This window comes from Mytilus galloprovincialis, chromosome 8, assembly GCF_965363235.1.
Source record: "Mytilus galloprovincialis chromosome 8, xbMytGall1.hap1.1, whole genome shotgun sequence".
NCBI classification, from domain to species: domain Eukaryota; kingdom Metazoa; phylum Mollusca; class Bivalvia; order Mytilida; family Mytilidae; genus Mytilus; species Mytilus galloprovincialis.
The window spans coordinates 73933620-73947751 of record NC_134845.1 but is presented as its reverse complement, the minus strand read 5'-3'; the positions used below and the strand labels follow the sequence as shown (position 1 = coordinate 73947751).

Genomic DNA, 14132 nt, shown 5'->3' with positions numbered 1-14132 from the left:
AAGACATTTTTCAAAGAGTTTTAGTTTATTCTTATGTTGTGATGTTAAACAATTACTATCCCATGTTAGAGGGGGATGAGTTTGATCTCGCATGTTAACTCTGCAACCTTATGTATGTGCTTATCCAAAACATGAGGCTGTAATTCAGCCTGTCGATTTCATTGTTCTATATTCTATAGCTGAATATATTGAATATATTGTATGGGTTTTCCTTATTATTGAAAAGTCTATCGTAGATATAAGTTGATGTAGTGTTAGTTCATTGAGACAACTCTCCATCCAAGTCATTATTTGTTAAAGTAAATCATTATAGGTCAAAGTATAGTCTTTTACAAGGAGCATTGGCTCACACCGAACAGCAAGCTAATTTAAAACTGGGCCTCAAAATGACTAGTATAAAACAATTCAAACTGGAAAATCAACAGTCTAATCTATATTAAAAGCGAAAAACGAAAAACATTTATGAACCACATCAACAAACGACAACCACTGAACATCAGGTTTCTGATTTAGGACAGGTGCAAACAAATTTAAATGTTTTAATAAGTACAATATACCAACCTTCATCCTTACCTGAAACAATTATAGTGTAACATCACAACATAGAAAGACACACTATAAAATATCAATCGAAATAGTTTAACTTAATTAAAAGACATATGAATACAAATATATGAATATTACGGAAGCCTTTTAGGGCCATGCTAGTTTTTAATCAAAAATTTCAAAAATCAAAAATTAATGTTGAAACAACTTTATTTAAGACAAATGCAGTGATGAACTTAAGGCTGTTTAATAGTTCCTTTCATAGATATAGGAAGATGTGGCATGAGTGCCAATGAGGCAACTCTCCATCCAAGAAACAATTTATAAAAGTAAACCATTACAGATCAAGGTACGGCCTTCAACACGGAGCCTTAGCTCACACCGAACAACAAGCTATAAAGGGCCCCAAAAATTACTAGTGTAAAACCGGGAAAACCAACGGTCTAATCTACATAAAAAAAAGAGAAACGAGAAACACGTATTAATTACATAAAAAACGACAACTACTGTACATCAGAACCCTGACTTAGGACAGGTGCAAACATTTGCAGCGGGATTAAACATGTTCCTATTGAAATAAATAAAGCAACATGCCAGGGTTTTAAAAAAGGGAAAGCATTTTCTTTTATCCTTGCATGTTCATATGTTCCTAAAAGCACCAACATCTCAATAGAACTCTTCGTTTCGCTTTGACTTTAAAATATGCAATATAAATTAATCAAATAGACCCCCCTTGCCTCTCTTATATTTGTTCATTCTAAGGCACCAGGTCCCATATGCGAAATTGAGAAACAAGTCCCGAAAATTGTCTCAAATAAAAGGGAAAAGGGGGGAGCGTTGGTTATAGAAACATTAACCTGTAAATTTTGAGTTTTGAAAATGGATTATATATTTGTTACTGGACGTCAGATGAACAATCAATTAATACACGAAATGCGCCAGTTCGAGTTATTCAACTTTAATTAATCATTATTATGATAAAATCACACTATTTGTAGAGAAATTTACAATTTGTTATATCAAATTTACAATTTGTTTATCTAATTGATAATTTGTTATATCAAATTGACAATTTATTATATCAAATTGACAATTTATTATATCAAATTCATAATTTGTTATATTAAATTTGTAATTTGTTATATCAAATTTATAATTTGTTATATCAAATTTATAATTTGTTATATCAAATTTATAATTTGTTATATCAAATTTATAATTTGTTATATCAAATTTTAAAAAGTAGACTAGCATGGCCCTAAAATGCTTCTGTAGAATATACACTTAACGAATCAATTTGATTTATTTAAGGAATGAGTCTTTGACTGTAATATTTTTTCTGTCTATGAAGAAATAACATCAAACATGTGGTGCACACAGAATAACGGGTGTAGCGGGTTATTTTAAAGCGTGCACCACATTTTTAATGTTATTTCAAGTATACAGAAAAAAATATTACAGTCATTTCTTATAATCTAATTCTAAATTCCATTTTAAACCGGTGTAAACCATGAAAAAAAGTTGATGACGTCGCAGTCACATTACAAAATTATGTCTATGAGCTGATAAACAAAACAACGTCAGTCACAATCAGAAAACGTAACATCCATTATTATCCAAAATTAAATTATAACACAATGTAATAAAATACAAAATCAATAGAATAAGGGGTGAGATAATAAACAATTTCAGAAAGTCAACCATTTCCTTGAACAAAATGCCACCATGGCTGCTTATGAGAACGTCATTTGGCCTCTGGTGTATATATAGCTGTCTCTTTGACAATCAGACAACATCTTATGTTTATATTCAGTCAGTATTATATGCTGTTTTAAAAGAGTTTATTGGATCTCCAAAGGCCTTTACTTTGTTTGTTTGTTTGTTTTTATTCCAAAGGAATAATGCTTTGCAGTTGCTAAATTAAGTTGAGTCATTGTCCATGAAAACATATGGCAACTATATATGTCCGCTAGCGGGTATTAGACAAACATTGAATTGATATTTTCCCATTAAATGAAAGTAGTATATATTACACGTATACAAAAGGTGCGAAAACATATTTAATCTAAATATTCTAGCGTATTGCTTTAATAATATGTACATGTATTTCTTTATTCTACATTGGCTAGATGTAGTGGGGGGTTTGAGATCTCACAACACATGTGTATTTTACATTCAATTTGGCTAGAGGTATAGGGGTAGGTTTGAGATCTCACACAACATGTTTAACCCCGCTCGTCTTTTGCGCCTGTCCTCTGGCCTTTGTTAGTAGTCTTGTGTGGGTTTTTTTTTTTTAATTTTAGTTCATTGATATGTTTTGGAGTTTAGTATGACGTCAATTTTAACCGAAGTAGTACACATTTTTATTGAGGGACTAGCTGAGACCCACCTTCCGGGTGCAGGATTTTCTCGCTGCGTTGAAAACCAATTGGTTGGCTGCGGCTGTTTTCTGCTCTTTGTTTGGATAAGTGTCTTTTTAACATATTCCCAATGCATTTCCATTCTCAATTTTACTAGTTAGAAAATGCCTTACCATCTCTTTCATCTTGATAAGTGGTGACAAAATCAGTTTTTATCTTAGTACTGTCAGCAGAACTGAGTAAATAAGTTATAACCGTAGAACTGCCAGCAGAACTGTCTAAAACTGTTCTAGCAGTAGAACTGACCAAACCTGTCAGGATTATATAGAATAGTTCTAAATGACGTCAATTTTTTAATATATATTATATTCTTCTGATTTATTTATATTTTAGACAAAGAGTTCTTAAAACTGTTCTATGGATAGAACTGACTAAATCAATTCTGGACGTATAGAACTGGCCAGGTCAGTTCTAATCGTAGAAGTGTTCTAGTCGAAGAACTGTTCTAGCCGTAGAAGTGTTCTAGTCGAAGAACTGTTCTAGCCGTAGAACTGTTTGGTCAGTTCCAGGTAAAACTATCTAAAACAGTTCTAGGGTAGAACTGTCAGAATCAGTTTTAGGTAGAACTGACCAAATCAGTTCTAGGTTAGAACTGTTCTAGCTAGAACTGTCTTAAAGGTGTCAGGATGACAGTTCAATTAACAGTAACTGTCCTAGAACAGTTCTACTGACAGATTCTGACAGATTTGAGGAGAGGGTAGACGTGATCTCCACTGTACATGTAAGTGTCAAAACTTTGAATTACAATGCAACTTTCAAAATTATTTTCTAAAACGTCATTATCTGTGTTCGCCATGACTCAAATTTAGTCCTATTGGTTCCATATTTTATTTGATATTAGGTACCATAAATCACCGAATATATCGACCGGTTATATATCGCATACAGTCAAGTAATTCGGCGCACATGGCATACATGTATCTTGGAAAAAGACAAATGGCACCAAAAGGACTGCAGTCATAAGAAGCATGCATATTGTACAAATGAATGCTCTTCAGCTTGTTCCACCAATCTTGTTTTTCTTATACCAGTCCTGCTTCACCAATTACGCATGTTTTCTCAATCTGTTTTTAATGCACAAGAATGATGAAGGTGAATAATTCAAACTCTAATATTAAATAAGGCGTATTATGTAATATCACTTTTATGGTGACATCTTTCTTACAAACAAAATGAGATACCAAGAGCCAAACAATCATCCTGCTGAAGTTTCGATATTTTGTCAGTTTCGGATACACAAATAAGAAGATCTGTTTAAGTATATAACTAAAATAGCTACAGAAATACAACATAGTGCACAAAAGCGAACATTCTAGGGGTTAAAAATGAGTTGCCTTGTTATTTTGAAAATGATTTATTGAATTAATTTAAAGTTATGCATTTTTAAATGAATTTATTTTCTTCTGAAATAGTGAATATATTTAAGTTACCCTTGAACTCTATGTCGTCTATGGCAATCTATCACGTTTTTTTCTTCTTTTTTGTTTTTGTTTATCTAAACAGCCTATCGGTTTCACCACGTTCTGCAACGTTTTTTTTTTTAGAAAGAAGCCTGTTTCAACAAAACAGTCAATCTGATCAAAATTCAGATCTATTGTAACTTTTCAATATGAGGATAACAACATTAGAGATCTATGATTTATTTAGATTGCAAGACAGTAAACAGAAAATAAAAGGTTGAGAAACCTGAATCATACTTAACCGGATAAAATATTGGTTCCAGATAAGCCTGTAGTCCATACTTTATAACCGTATTGGTTCCAGATAAGCCTGTAGTCTATACTTTATAACCGTATTGGTTCCAGATAAGCCTGTAGTCTATACTTTATAACCGTATTGGTTCCAGATAAGCCTGTAGTCCATACTTTATAACCGTATTGGTTCCAGATAAGCCTGTAGTCTATACTCTATAACCGTATTGGTTCCAGATAAGCCTGTAGTCCATACTTTATAACCGTATTGGTTCCAGATAAGCCTGTAGTCCATACTTTATAACCGTATTGGTTCCAGATAAGCCTGAAGTCCATACTTTATAACCGTATTGGTTCAAGATAAGCCTGTAGTCTATACTTTATAACCGTATTGGTTCCAGATAAGCCTGTAGTCCATACTTTATAACCGTATTGGTTCCAGATAAGCCTGTAGTCCATACTTTATAACCGTATTGGTTCCAGATAAGCCTGTAGTCTATACTCTATAACCGTATTGGTTCCAGATAAGCCTGTAGTCCATACTTTATAACCGTATTGGTTCCAGATAAGTCTATAGTCCATACTTTATAACCGTATTGGTTCCAGATAAGCCTGTAGTCCATACTTTATCATTGACATCCTGTAGTGCTGCTTACGTTAATATATCATAAATCATAATATCTCCACCCTTCCTATCGTGACATATTGGTGGATTACTCAGACATGAACAAATTCTGTAAACGTGTGTGGCTATTATATAAAGTTTAATGAAACTGATTGAGAATTTTCTGGCAGCATTGGATCCTGGTCAAACATCCTTTTCGTGTCAGTTTACAGTCTACTGTCGAGCATCGGGCTGTACGTTTTACTAGAATTTTTATAGGAATAAATGAAAAGAAAGTGGGGGTTAAAACTACGCAAAACGACGCATTTATTTTCAAATAATCTTTCCCAGTAGGAGGTCATCCCGCTTGCCTGGGGTTATCAACAGCTCGGATTTAATTTATTCGGCAATAGAATAATTAATATATCTTTCTTTTCTGAAATTCTTCATAAATAAGTTAAGGAATGTGTACGAATCTTCCGTACCACCTTCATTGTATCTCCGACAAAACAGCTCACTCCGGCTTTACTCAGCCTTCGGTGGAATTCCTCTTCAATACATGTGTATGTCAATTCAAAATGTTATCAAAAGTCAATATTTAGTACACTAAATATAGTGTAGTTTTTAAATCGAATCAGTGTATTCACTTAAAGTCTTTTGACTTTCACCTTGTCTTTCAAATATATATTTGTTTGATAAGAAGTCAAATTTCCCGCTTTGAATACTTTTAATATAGTCATTGTTAACTTCCGAACAGTTGTGCTGAATTTTAACCTTTGATCTCACCAGTATCAATGAAAGGAAAGACTCGCACACATATAAATGTATACAAATATTTAGCTGCTAAAGAATTGACCTCATGCATTTTTACAGGTAAACTTATACATATATACTCTAGTAACTTTGAACAAATTCATTTACTTTTAAAAAACATTGGATACAAAATATAATTAAATGTGAGTTCCTGTTTACATCTGCCAAGGATTTGTTTAGTAAGTCTTACCATGCTTACTATGCAAATCCTCCATATGCAAAGATTTGGGACATTTTCTGTCAGTATTTTGAACTATACGGTTACTATTTTTGTTTTTATTATATACTTCATAACTCTGAAATAATTTATTATTCGAACGAGTTTGAAAAGCAGTGCTTAACAATCATGTTTAGCTCTCCTGGGCCATGTGAGCTGTTCTCATCACTTGGCGTCCGTCGTGTGTCGTCTGTCGTCTTCCGTTAACTTTTTCAAAAATTCTGAACCGCTGAAACATCTGAGGCAAATTTAACCAAACTTGGTTACAATCAGCATTAGGGTGTATAGTTTAAAAATGTGTCTATAGACCCTGCCTACTAACCAGCATGGCAGAAACGGCTTAAAATAGTACTTAGGGGAAAATGCAGTTTTTGACTTCTATATTTGAAACTCAAGCAAAAGTATAACAGTTGCATTATTTCATACATTAATTGTAAATAAAATTTCAGGTGAGCAACACAGGCTCCTTGAGGCCTCTTGTTTAAGAGAGTTATGCCTTTATAAATATTAATTATATGAAAAATTGCATCGTTAGCGCTCTTATATGAACAATTCTTGCCAGATTTTATAAAACTTAAATTATTTCATATGTTTATATCAGCAATGATATGCACCTTGGAAACAATAATTCTATGGAAATTGTATTGTAGGTTTCAATTATATCTGAGCAATATCTCGTACGAGTTTGAAAATCAGTTCCGATCCCAAATTTTTAAAGAGTTCGGCCCCTTTATATATTTTATTTGAAATTTTGCAATGTTAGTGCACTCATGAGTACAATTCTTGCTAGATGATATATATCATAGATTTATACATGTAACAGCAATGTCTCGGACAAGCTTGCGAATCGGGTCTGATATATTATATTTAATAGAATTTTGCACCCTTAGAAGTATTAATCATATATGGAAATTATCATTGTAAGCACTAGCATTGAAAGCACTCTCACATGTACAATTTTTGCCATATTTTTATCAAGTTCAAATACAAAACTTAATATCAGCAATGTAACGCGGAAAATTTCGAAAATAGTAGATATTCACGCAATGCTAATCATGTTTTGTTAGTAGTAAGTATAGCTTCAACTTATTCATGTACTAATATTTTTTGTAAGGTTTAATATCACAAGATTCATATATACGATACTCTTATAACCCGCGTGTCAGGAACTATTCGAAATATTTTGTTTTTCTTTCAGAAAATTGATAGACCTCTCACAATAAGAACAATGAATGTTTTACTAAATGACTTCGTTTATTATTCCCTGCTGTTCTTTGGATTGATATACATTTATTTTTCTGGTGACGAAAAATTTATGGTTGGGTTTTTAGCAGTGCTAACGTGTTCTGTGTTCATCAGGATGATCTTCAATACGGGGTGAATAACAAAAGGTAGGGAGGACATAAAGGAAAATTGTTCATCATACGTCAGATTATAAACGAACAATTAGATAAAGGTATGTTATTACAAGTCATGTCAGTAGCGAAGTCTGGCTATTGAGTTGACGATTCCCTCGGGGACTACTAAACTATCAGCAGCGAAGTCTGACTATTGAGTTGCAATACCCTCGGGGACTACTAAACTATCAGTAGCGAAGTCTGGCTATTGAGTTGACGATTCCCTCGGGGACTACTAAACTATCAGCAGCGAAGTCTGGCTATTGAGTTGACGATTCCCTCGGGGACTACTAAACTATCAGCAGCGAAGTCTGGCTATTGAGTTGACGATACCCTCGGGGACTACTAAACTATCAGTAGCGAAGTCTGGCTATTGAGTTGACGATTCCCTCGGGGACTACTAAACTATCAGTAGCGAAGTCTGACTATTGAGTTGACGATTCCATCGGGGACTACTAAACTATCAGCAGCGAAGTCTGACTATTGAGTTGACGATTCCCTCGGGGACTACTAAACTATCAGCAGCGAAGTCTGGCTATTGAGTTGACGATTCCCTCGGGGACTACTAAACTATCAGTAGCGAAGTCTGACTATTGAGTTGACGATTCCATCGGGGACTACTAAACTATCAGCAGCGAAGTCTGACTATTGAGTTGACGATACCCTCGGGGACTACTGACTATTGAGTTGACGATACCCTCGGGGACTACTAAACTATCAGTAGCGAAGTCTGACTATTGAGTTGACGATACCCTCGGGGACTACTAAACTATCAGTAGCGAAGTCTGACTATTGAGTTGACGATACCCTCGGAGACTACTAAACTATCAGTAGCGAAGTCTGACTATTGAGTTGACGATTCCATCGGGGACTACTAAACTATCAGCAGCGAAGTCTGACTATTGAGTTGACGATACCCTCGGGGACTACTGACTATTGAGTTGACGATACCCTCGGGGACTACTAAACTATCAGTAGCGAAGTCTGACTATTGAGTTGACGATACCCTCGGGGACTACTAAACTATCAGTAGCGAAGTCTGACTATTGAGTTGACGATACCCTCGGAGACTACTAAACTATCAGCAGCGAAGTCTGGCTATTGAGTTGACGATACCCTCGGGGACTACTAAACTATCAGTAGCGAAGTCTGACTATTGAGTTGACGATACCCTCGGGGACTACTAAACTATCAGCAGCGAAGTCTGACTATTGAGTTGACGATACCCTCGGGGACTACTAAACTATCAGTAGCGAAGTCTGACTATTGAGTTGACGATACCCTCGGGGACTACTAAACTATCAGTAGCGAAGTCTAACTATTTAGTTGACGATACCCTCGGGGACTACTAAACTATCAGTAGCGAAGTCTGGCTATTGAGTTGACGATACCCTCGGGGTCTACTAAACTATCAGTAGCGAAGTCTGACTATTGAGTTGACGATACCCTCGGGGACTACTAAACTATCAGTAGCGAAGTCTGGCTATTGAGTTGACGATACCCTCGGGGACTACTAAACTATCAGTAGCGAAGTCTGACTATTGAGTTGACGATATCCTCGGGGACTACTTAACTATCAGCAGCGAAGTCTGACTATTGAGTTGACGATATCCTCGGGGACTACTAAACTATCAGTAGCGAAGTCTGACTATTGAGTTGACGATACCCTCGGGGACTACTAAACTATCAGTAGCGAAGTCTGACTATTGAGTTGACTATACCCTCGGGGACTACTAAACTATCAGTAGCGAAGTCTGACTATTGAGTTGACGATACCCTCGGGGACTACTAAACTATCAGTAGCGAAGTCTGACTATTGAGTTGACGATACCCTCGGGGACTACTAAACTATCAGTAGCGAAGTCTGGCTTTTGAGTTGACGATACCCTCGGGGACTACTAAACTATCAGTAGCGAAGTCTGACTATTGAGTTGACGATACCCTCGGGGACTACTAAACTATCAGTAGCGAAGTCTGACTATTGAGTTGACGATACCCTCGGGGACTACTTAACTATCAGTAGCGAAGTCTGACTATTGAGTTGACGATATCCTCGGGGACTACTTAACTATCAGTAGCGAAGTCTGACTATTGAGTTGACGATACCCTCGGGGACTACTTAACTATCAGTAGCGAAGTCTGACTATTGAGTTGACGATACCCTCGGGGACTACTAAACTATCAGCAGCGAAGTCTGACTATTGAGTTGACGATATCCTCGGAGACTACTAAACTATCAGTAGCGAAGTCTGACTATTGAGTTGACGATACCCTCGGGGACTACTAAACTATCAGTAGCGAAGTCTGACTATTGAGTTAACGATACCCTCGGGGACTACTCTGACTATTGAGTTGACGATACCCTCGGGGACTACTAAACTATCAGCAGCGAAGTCTGACTATTGAGTTGACGATACCCTCGGGGACTACTAAACTATCAGTAGCGAAGTCTGACTATTGAGTTAACGATACCCTCGGGGACTACTCTGACTATTGAGTTGACAATACCCTCGGGGACTACTAAACTATCAGCAGCGAAGTCTGACTATTGAGTTGACGATATCCTCGGGGACTACTAAACTATCAGTAGAGAAGTCTGACTATTGAGTTGACGATACCCTCGGGGACTACTAAACTATCAGCAGCGAAGTCTGACTATTGAGTTGACGATACCCTCGGGGACTACTAAACTATCAGTAGCGAAGTCTGACTATTGAGTTGACGATACCCTCGGGGACTACTCTGACTATTGAGTTGACGATACCCTCGGGGACTACTAAACTATCAGCAGCGAAGTCTGACTATTGAGTTGACGATACCCTCGGGGACTACTTAACTATCAGTAGCGAAGTCTGACTATTGAGTTGACGATATCCTCGGGGACTACTTAACTATCAGTAGCGAAGTCTGACTATTGAGTTGACGATACCCTCGGGGACTACTTAACTATCAGTAGCGAAGTCTGACTATTGAGTTGACGATACCCTCGGGGACTACTAAACTATCAGTAGCGAAGTCTGACTATTGAGTTAACGATACCCTCGGGGACTACTCTGACTATTGAGTTGACGATACCCTCGGGGACTACTAAACTATCAGCAGCGAAGTCTGACTATTGAGTTGACGATATCCTCGGGGACTACTAAACTATCAGTAGAGAAGTCTGACTATTGAGTTGACGATACCCTCGGGGACTACTAAACTATCAGCAGCGAAGTCTGACTATTGAGTTGACGATACCCTCGGGGACTACTAAACTATCAGTAGCGAAGTCTGACTATTGAGTTGACGATACCGTCGGGGACTACTCTGACTATTGAGTTGACGATACCCTCGGGGACTACTAAACTATCAGCAGCGAAGTCTGACTATTGAGTTGACGATACCCTCGGGGACTACTTAACTATCAGTAGCGAAGTCTGACTATTGAGTTGACGATATCTTCGGGGACTACTTAACTATCAGTAGCGAAGTCTGACTATTGAGTTGACGATACCCTCGGGGACTACTTAACTATCAGTAGCGAAGTCTGACTATTGAGTTGACGATACCCTCGGGGACTACTAAACTATCAGTAGCGAAGTCTGACTATTGAGTTGACGATACCCTCGGGGACTACTAAACTATCAGCAGCGAAGTCTGACTATTGAGTTGACGATACCCTCGGGGACTACTAAACTATCAGTAGCGAAGTCTGACTATTGAGTTGACGATACCCTCGGGGACTACTAAACTATCAGTAGCGAAGTCTGACTATTGAGTTGACGATACCGTCGGGGACTACTAAACTATCAGCAGCGAAGTCTGACTATTGAGTTGACGATACCCTCGGGGACTACTAAACTATCAGTAGCGAAGTCTGACTATTGAGTTGACGATACCCTCGGGGACTACTAAACTATCAGCAGCAGTATCAGCCAAATGCTTTAAATATGATAAATGGGGAATGTGTCCATTGTGCACAGATGATGCCCTCACTTGCATATAATGCTATCAAAGGAAATAACACAAGAACTATAAAAGTAACGCTACATACATGTGTACTTTATTGTGGTTATTAATATTGAGTATGCCTTTCATTAAACTTAGTTGAGGCACACTTACTAAGAGAATCGAAACGACAAATCCAGCATTATTTCCATTTGTAATGGAGCATAACTCAGCAGAACAGTAATGCCACCAAAGTTCAAACTTCATCTGTGTTTTGTGATAATAAGCATTGTGTAAAAGTTTCATATTATTTAGTTGAGGCAAACTAAAGTTCGAGAACGGAAACAAAAAAATCATCAATTTTCCATTTAAGGAATGACTGTAATATTTTTTCTGTCTATGAAGAAATAACATAAAAAATTTGGTGCACACTGAATAACGCGCGTAGCGGGTTATTTAACAGTGTGCACCACATTTTTATGTTATTTCGAATAGACAGAAAAAATATTACAGTCATTTCTTATAATTTAATTCTAAATTCCATTTTAAACTGTAGAAAACCATGAAAAAACGTTGATGACGTCACGGTCACATGACTTAATTATGTCTATGAGCTCATAACAAAATAACGTCAGCCAATCAGAAGACGCGTTACATCCAAAATTAAATTATTTATAAAGGGACATACAATGTAACTCTAGAACTGCAAAAGTGACGCTACCATGCAAAATTCAAACGTGGTCTATGCTTTTAGGTAATTAGCATTGTGTATACGTTTCATAACATTTGGTTGAGGCAAGCTAAAGTTAAAAAATGGAAACCCCCAAAAAAATCAGCATTTTTTTTTATGTGTAAAGAAGTTGGAGAAAGGAAATCAGTTTTGGGACGTACGTACAGACGGACAAGAGTAAAACTTACTTCCCACTCCTCTACGGTGGGGGCATAAAAAAATCATACTTTATGTGTATCGACCGTTCTTGGGCTGTAAAGCCATTCAATGTCGTTAAACACTTCCATCATCATATAGATTGTAGGCGTCCGGAGCGCTTTTCTGAATTTTTCTTTCATTAGAAAATTGATGCAGCTTATTTATTTGAGGAGTCCGACCCATCCTCTTCAACAAAAGGATAGATCATCCGGTATTTTTCTAGAAAATTCGTTCTTTTACAAGGGAACTTAAAGTTTATCAAAATTTAAATTGTTTGTTTGTTTAATTAAAAAAAAAGTGTATTGGTTAATACCTTAAAGTATCATTGAACCGTAAACAAGTAAACATAATAATTACATGTAGGCACACTATTAATAGACAAATCACATAAGCAAAATTATAAGACAAGTATACAAATAATTACCATATTAAATCAAAGGCGGGATGAATAAATAATGAGAAACTCCAAAAAGGATACTACCAAAAATGGACTAAACATAAAAAGGTTCAAAAGATACAAAGACAAATAAAATGACTAAAGAGTTCAGGTTTACGCCATACAGGTACGATTTTAATAGAAAGATGAAATTGGATGGGTTTGTTGGACCATGAATCAGGTTTAACCCCGTCCTCTTTAGTGTCTGTACCAAAATCCCTCTACCGTGTTTTTGTTTGCATGTCTAGATCGAGTTTGCTTAGTTGCGGGGGATTTGCAAAAAATAATTAATTATTTAAGCTATCTACGTAAAAGCAATATATATGTTTCACCTTGTACAGCTTTCAGCAAAGGCCGGATTAATACAAAATAGTAAATTATTTCAATCATGTAAATTATGAGATAGACGATTTTTTTTGCATTAGAAGTATTCATTTATAACTTTATATATATGCAGGTACATGTAACAAGAAAACATGCCTTCAGAGGTCGACATAGTCTACAACAATATCAGCTATTAAGAAGTTGTGCAGTTTTTACTGGTATGAAACAGATCTCCAGGAATAACAGATCGAGACCGCTATAAACCAGATCTCCAGCAATTTCTGATCCATAATGCTATAAGTCGATCATTTGCTGTCATACATTGTACTACATTCGAAGAAAATGGAGATTTTAGACCCAGAATATTGATTTGAGGAGCCGATAAATGCATTAAGCTTATTTTCCACCCATACTCGTTACATGTTGAACTGTTTTGTGCATATAACGTAACGTAAAAATTTGCATTTGTGTTCAATAGAAGAAGAAAATATATAGCAGATTTAATGAATGCTTAAAAAAAATATTTTTACTTGATAATAAACTGATCAATCACATTTAGCATATTTTTAATGGCTTAGTGTCACGAATGGTCTATGGTGTTTGTACATTGTACATTGCAAACGGTATTTAGTGTTCAACAGCTTAGTTCGAACCTTGTTGGAAATCAAAGAGCATGATTGCTCTGAGGGATACGATTGCCATTGTGTTCATTGATATTAGTATTATTCTCAAAGAATAATTCAACTGCACATGTAAAATGTACCTGTGTTCTCTGTTTGATTTACGTTATCTGAATAGTTTTTCAGCTTTAAAAAATAGCCAATCC

The 14132-nt window shown here is 36.3% G+C and overlaps 1 long non-coding RNA gene across 1 annotated transcript; it reads left to right on the top strand.

Moving 5' to 3' along the window:
* Positions 1 to 6017: 6017 nt before the first annotated feature.
* On the top strand, positions 6018 to 13864 carry LOC143042552 (uncharacterized). The gene is made up of 3 exons (XR_012968044.1): positions 6018 to 6134; positions 7490 to 7682; positions 13440 to 13864. It is a non-coding gene; the product is annotated as an uncharacterized LOC143042552 (long non-coding RNA).
* The last annotated feature ends 268 nt before the right edge of the window (positions 13865 to 14132 follow it).